This window comes from Gossypium hirsutum, chromosome A09 (assembly GCF_007990345.1).
Source record: "Gossypium hirsutum isolate 1008001.06 chromosome A09, Gossypium_hirsutum_v2.1, whole genome shotgun sequence".
Lineage (NCBI taxonomy): Eukaryota > Viridiplantae > Streptophyta > Magnoliopsida > Malvales > Malvaceae > Gossypium > Gossypium hirsutum.
Genome location: NC_053432.1, coordinates 73,542,312 through 73,549,538, shown reverse-complemented (window position 1 = coordinate 73,549,538; position 7,227 = coordinate 73,542,312). Strand labels below are relative to the sequence as shown.

General features: G+C 35.9%; 1 long non-coding RNA gene across 1 annotated transcript; it reads left to right on the top strand.

Annotated features, from left to right (window-relative positions):
* Window positions 1-414: 414 nt before the first annotated feature.
* Window positions 415-2,158, top strand: LOC107896356 (uncharacterized). The gene is made up of 4 exons (XR_001683708.2): window positions 415-843; window positions 939-1,073; window positions 1,451-1,869; window positions 1,952-2,158. It is a non-coding gene; the product is annotated as an uncharacterized lncRNA (long non-coding RNA).
* Window positions 2,159-7,227: the final 5,069 nt, after the last annotated feature.

Below are 7,227 nucleotides of genomic sequence, written 5' to 3'. Positions count from 1 at the left end.
TAAGTACTAAAAAGTCAGATATTGAAAAGAAATTAAATATTGAATTTAAGTTGTAAAATATGTTTTCTATTTTAATTAAAATTAGATATGAATTATAACTCAATTGTTTGATAATTAAAAATTTTAAATTATGAAAAAAATTTATTTTAGAGTTTTATCTTTAGTTTTTAAAATATTTCTCATTAATTTAAACAAATTCAAATTAAAAAATCTAAAGTCTTTAAAAGAAGATATAATGTTAAAAAATTAAATTATATTAAAAATTCTCCGTAGTAAGTAGATTTGTATCATATTATCATTTTCTATATTTTTATAAAAATAAATGGATTAGGTGATCTTTTTTTTTTTGAACGTTTCAACTGATGCTCTTATTGATGGGATTTTAGCCAATGCCTTACACAAACAATAAATTCTTCCTACAACTGTCCTTTTCTAATTGACAGCCTAATTGGTGTCTAGGGAAAATGAAAACAGGAAATAAATGAATCAGTCTTTACAATTGCCAATACAAATGAAACCATTTAAGCAAAAGAAAAAAGAAAATGACAAGCCAATCCCCCGAGCCCCTTTTCTTGTTGCATCAGTTGCTACTAAGACTCTTCCTCTGAATCGTCTTCAGCAAATAACTTTTCAATTCCGAGCCTTTAGTTATTTCAAGAGTTCATCGAATCACGTTCTCATTTCCGGACTTGTCATCAACGCCTCATCTGCCATTGTTGCTATTTTGGTCCCTATTTACCAGATCCTCCATCTCGCTAGGAACCTCTTCCATCCAGTACTGTGGGTCCTCGAATTTCCAGCCCTCATTCGCCAGTCCGTGTGTTACTTTGTTAGCCTCTCTCTGTATGTGAAAAAACTTTATGCTTCTAAAACTGCCTGCTTTTTTTTTTTATTTCTTAGATATAACCTCGGATATAAGATCTATCCTCTGATTCCAGGTTTATTTTTCGAATAACTGTCAATGCGTCGCCCTCAACATCTACCTCTTGAAATCCCAGTTCCTCTGCCATGTTGACTGCCTATAAACACGCTCTAGCCTCGATCGTAGTAGGATCCGCCATATTCACACCTGGGTAAGTGCACGAAGCCATAACCTCTCCATTATTGTTTCTCGCGATGATTCCAGAAACTGATTTGTGTTGACTTTTGTTGAAAGCTGCATCAAAATTGATTTTTATTCTGTCTCCTCTAGGTTGCTGCTATATTTTATTGTAAATCTCATTTTTGCTTTTCAACACTTCACTCATGTGTACAATTTCGGTATAATATACATGAATAAATCCCACGGTTTCATGCAGTTGAGCCCTACATCCCTCATGATACACTTTGTTTCTGTTATGCCAAATAGCCCATGAAAGAATAGTTCTTTTTGTGCACTCCTCTTCGGTAAGATGTTCAAATACCGACGCTAACCAAAAGTTCCAATTTGTTTCCCTGTTGCATGTTGAAGAACTACATCCCAGCTCCAGTGAGACTTGTCGAGTAAAAGAACAATCCCGGAAGATATGGCTCACTGTTTCCTCCTCTCTTTTGCACACTGGGCACAACGTGTTATTCACCAGTTTGCGGATTCTCAAATTATACAAAACCGACACATAATCCTTGGCCACTCTCCACAAGTGGACTCCAATCTTACTTGGCACCTTAATGACCCAAAGTCTTTTGTAAAACTTAGCTAGAGGATTTTGTTGTATATTGGAAACTTCTATTGTATTGCTCCATTTGTATCTATTTTTTGCTGTATATACCCCTGTATTATCCCCCCTCCAAACTAAGGCATCTTGTGACTCGCTGTTCGCCAGTGGAATTGCGATAATTTTCTGTGTTTGTTCTTCCCCAAATAAAGATCGGATTTCCTCTTGTTTCCAGGTAACAGAATCTCTATCAATTAAATCTGATACCTTAGAATACCTTATATCGATTTGCTAACATTGAACTCTGCCATTTTCAGCTCCCGGGATCCATGCATCGTTCCATATATTGACTCGCTGACCATTCCCGATTCTCCAGCCAATCCCCTCTTCCAGTAGTCGTCAGGCTCCCCAGATGCTACGCCAGGTAAACGAAGGGTAAAAACCTATTCTTGTACTCAGAAACTCCCCTCATGGGAAGTACTTCGTTTTCATTACTCGTGCAAATAAACAATCCGGTTGCGTGATGATCTTCCAGCCCTGCTTCGCTAAAAGGGTCGTATTAAACGTAGACAGGTTTTTAAAACCCAACCTATCCTTCGATTTAGGAATGCATATATCACTCAACTTGCACCAATGAATACTTCTATTATTCTTAAGAGTTGCGCCACCAAAATTTGCTTATAATATTTTCAAGATCTTGGCAAAATGAAATCGGTAATTTAAAGCATTGCATCGTATATATTGGAATAGCCTGTAAAACGGATTTGATAAATACCTCCTTTCCTCCAGACGAAAAAACCCGAACACTCTAATTGTTGATCAATTTGGCAAAACGATCTTTCATCTCAGAGAACGCCTGTTTTTTCCTTCTGCCCACCGTTGTAGGGAGCCCCAAATACCTCTCCGGATTATTGGAAATTCGCACTCCCAAAATGCCCCCAACCCGTTTCTGGACTTCTCGTTTGACATTTCCACTAAAGTAAATCAATGATTTATCAAAATTAACCTGTTGTCTAGATACTGCTTCGTACTAATTAATTATAGTTTTCATTTGATTAGCACCCTCAATCGATGCCTCCCCGAACAGCACACTATCATCAGCAAATAATAGATGCGATATTGAAATATTGCTTCTACCAATCCTAGCCCCAAAAATCCTCTCATCGTGCTTTGCTTTATCAAGTATTCGTGAAAATCCTTCCGCACAAATAAGGAATAAGTACGGACTCAGCAGGTCTCATTGCCCCAAAAACCTTTATTTGAACCCCCCTTCTTTTCTTAAATGAGTGTATAATCTCATACACCACCAATATATTAGCTGTGATCTGCCTTCTTGGCACAAACGCCCCTTGACTCTCATTGATAAAACAGTGTAGAATAAGACAAAATCTGTTGACTATACCTCTGAAATTATCTTATAAATCACATTGCAAAGACTAATGGGACGAAACTGACCCATAGTTTTCGGTGAAGTCACCTTTGGAATTAGAACTATACTTGTTTGATTTACCTCCTCCATACTCCTTTGACCATTGAGGACCTGCAAACAGTACCTAGTAACATCCTCCCCACGATATTCCAGTATTTTTGAAAGAAGACCGCCGGAAACCCATCGATCCCTGAAGCTTTTAGAAGGGCAATAGATTTTATTGCTTCCAAAATCTCTGATGCTTGAAACTCCTTTCTCAAATTTTCATTGATTTCTTCCGTAATACAAGGAAGTATTTTCGCGCTTAAATTATCACTTCTACTAACTGCACTTGATGAAAACAAATTTTTAAAATAATCTGTTGCTATTTTGGATATCTCAAGCCCTTTAATTCTGTTTTTTTTTCCGCAGATACGAAGCCCATCTATGAAAGAAAGCCGTATTTTTATCTCTCATGTTTAACCAATTCGCTCTCGCCTTTTGTTCCCAGAAAAGCTCTTCCCTATCAGCTTCCAGATTCAACTTGTAACAGCCAAATTTTCAGTAGTGTCAGAACAGTGATTTGAGATCACTAAATTCGATGAAGAAGTTAGAAATATTTTTGAATTAGTGAATTTTGTGATTTAAAAGAAATTATTAGGTAAATTGGGTCGAAAACGAGGTATCGAGACCTCGATATTATAAACTGAGCCGTAAATATTTTTATAAATATTTACGGAGTGTCAATAGGATAATATTAAAGTTTCGTTAAGAAATTTTAATGTTTCGATAGTTAATTATGAAAAAGGATTAAATTGCAATAGGGATAAAAGTTTAATTATAGATTAAAGAAAAGTTAAAAGGACCAAATAGGCAATTATGCCTTTTTCTAAAGTTGAGGCGGCATAAGTATAAAAATCTGAGATTTTTATGTGTTAAAAAAATATTATTATATTATAGTAATGATTATGTTTTTATATTATATTATCATTAATATATTATATTATATTATATATATACATAAAACAAAAGAAAGAATAGAAAAAAAGAAAGAAAAGAAACAGAATAGAAGAGACGAAACAGAGAAAGAAACAGAGAGCAAAACGGGCAGAGAAGGAAGGAAAGAAAGAAAGAAAGAAAGAAAGAAAAAGAAAAAGGGAAATTTAAGGTTTTAAGGTTCCAAGCTCAATTGATCAAGAAGTACGAAACTCGAGGTTAGACAAAGGGAAGAATAAAGTTGAAGACTAAGTTGGTAAATTTGGCTATAATTGGTACCGAGATAAGTTTACAGTAAATAAATGCAATATTCTTTTATTTTACATTATTATTGTCAATTTCCAGCATTTATATATTTATGTTATGAAAATATTTAAAGTCGAATTTAAGGTGAAGTGACAGAGGAAAAGTGTTAGAAAGCCCCGGTTGAACCCTAGGAATGTTAGGATATTAGGGTTGACAGGACAGAACAGGAATGAGCCATGTAAGTCCATATTAGAAATATGGCTTTGGAGACAGGATTGAGCCATGTAAGTCCATATTATATATGGCATTGGAGACAGGAATAATTCATGTAAGTCCATGTCAAAGACATGGCATTGGCAGGGTATTGATAGACAAGAATGACCCTAGTATCCTTAGTATTCCGAGTGGTTCAACGGGTCAGAATACGAGTTAAATTACAGTGAATTAACAGCAAAGGAAAAGTAGATTATATTTATGAAAACGGAAAGGTCAGGTAAGAAAGAAGGTAAGGGAATAAAGAAGAAGATAGAAATTGAGAAGTAAAGAAATTTATGATGTTAGATGATATTATGCATAATTATCCATTATGTTGAATGTTGTGATTTATTTGCTTGTAAGCTTACTAAGCCTAGTGCTTAATCTCTTTATTTTCTTCTTCTTATAGTACTTATCTAGCCACTCGGGGATCGAAGGAAACGTCGGAGGCCGATCACACTATCAAAGAAATAACTCGGTATAATTAGACGTTTTGTTTTGTGTATGGCATGTATAGGGATTTAGTTATTTTGTATGTTTGTAGTGATGATTTTGCTAATGAGTGATGTGTAAGTAGTTGATGATGTATGGTTATTAAAATGATTAAGGATGAAGGTGTTTGCTGTTATGAAAGATTAGGTGATAAATTATGCATGGAAATCATGAAAGGATAAAATTTTGCAAAGAAACAGAATTCAGGCAGCACAGTGACGTGAATTTGAAAAATCACCCAAGATAGTATAAAATGAATTAGAGGGTGAATGATATATGGAATTAAAGCTTGTTGAGTCTATTTTCATGGAAAAATAACGGTGTAGAAAAAAGAAATTTATATTTTAAGATATGTGAATTTTAGTAAGATAGGGTCAGAACTGTTTTTGGAGTCCCCTGTTCTGAGTTTAGAAAATAATTACAAATTGTACAAAAATGGTTATGAGTTGAAATTTACATGCTTAGATTCCTTAATGAGTCTATTTTCTATAGAAACAAGTAAGAACTTCATATGAAAATCCTATAGTGAGAAAACTTATTTTTAGTGACTAGAGGTCAGGGCAGTCTGGTGGTGACACAGGGGAGACTTTAACTAATAAACTGTACTAATTTGCTGAACCAAAAATTCTAAAAATTTTATGATGAGTAGATATATGAGTCTAGTTTCAGGGAAAATTTACGGGATTAAATTTCGAGTTCTGTAGCTCAAGTTATAATTAATTTAGTAACTGCTGCGCGATTAGACAGATTTGCTGCGAATAATGAAATAAATTTTCAAACCTAGTTTTTATGCTCCGAACTGGTAAGATAAGCTAAGTAATGCCTCGTGCTCAACTCCGGAAACGGTCTCGGGTAAGGGGTGTTACACAACTCCAATCTAATCTCCGTCATCTCTGCTAATACTTCATCGCTGATGCCTTTAGCATTCAAATTTAACAATATATTGTTCAATACCTTTGAATGACGTTCCCTAGCCCCTTTTTTCTTTCTTTGCCCAATTACTTAAACATACCCCCCAATTATTTAAGCTTCATCAAAATGTCCTCCTCGTTTGACAACCACCCCTATTTGACTTGCTCCTCTATTTCTCCACTCAACAACCAATCGGCGCTAAATCTAAATTGCCTTTGCCCATACATTGCTTGTAGGCTCGTATCCCCTCTCGTATCAACTAACACCGGGCAATGATTTGATAAGCCATGTTGTAAATGTTGTACCGAATAAGTATTAAAAAGACTCCACCATTCTTGGTTAGCGACCCCTCTGTCCAACCGTTCCCTAATATTATTCCCAGCCACTCTACCTCTTTCTCAAGTGTACCACTGCTTAGAAAACCCCAAATCATTCAAATCACATTCTTCAAGAGTCGTTCTAAAAGTATTCATTTGCCATTCCTCTCTTATACGTCCCCAATATTTTTCGTGTGGAAATAGAATTTCGTTGAAGTCCCCCAATACTAGCCACGCCTTATCGTTCCCATGCTTCAGTTGTCGCAACAAATTCTATGACTCTTTTTTATTGTTCTCTACAGGCGCTCCGTAAAACCCCGTAAATCTTTACACTATTGATTCATCATTTTCCTCAATTTCTACATCTATGTGCGATTTTGAATAACTTTTCAACATTAAATTCTTTCATCTCTCCATCCTAATGACAAACCTCCTTTAGTCCCCTCCGCATCAACATCAATACCATGCTCAAATTCGCACTTCTTCCTTATTATCTCCATAGGCTTCCTATTAACTTTTGTTTCTATTAGAAATAAAATTTGGGGCTGAATGCGTCTCAATTTATTTTTGAGACGATTTATAGCTCGTGGCTGCCCCAAACCACGAACATTCTAACTGAGGATTTTCATTGTGCCCGGTCGGCCTGCTTAAAAGCGGCCGCCGGTAATGCATTATTTAATCCTTCCTCCACCGGTCCCCAACTAATGTTAGTACTACTTCCTTCTGTGTTGTGTCTTTACCTTTTCTTTCCATCCACATAATCTATAGCCATGTCTTCCAATTCGGCATCCACCCCCTCTCCTCAAGCATTCCAATCTCGTCGTCCCTCCTCCACTCTATTGATTTCTTTGTATATATCCTAGATCGCCCCTCCACCTCCAAACCCTCTGAAATATCTTTCTGGTTCGTCACATCATCTCCGAATCTCCTTGTCCTGGTTCCCCCTCTAACTCCATACATGTCCATC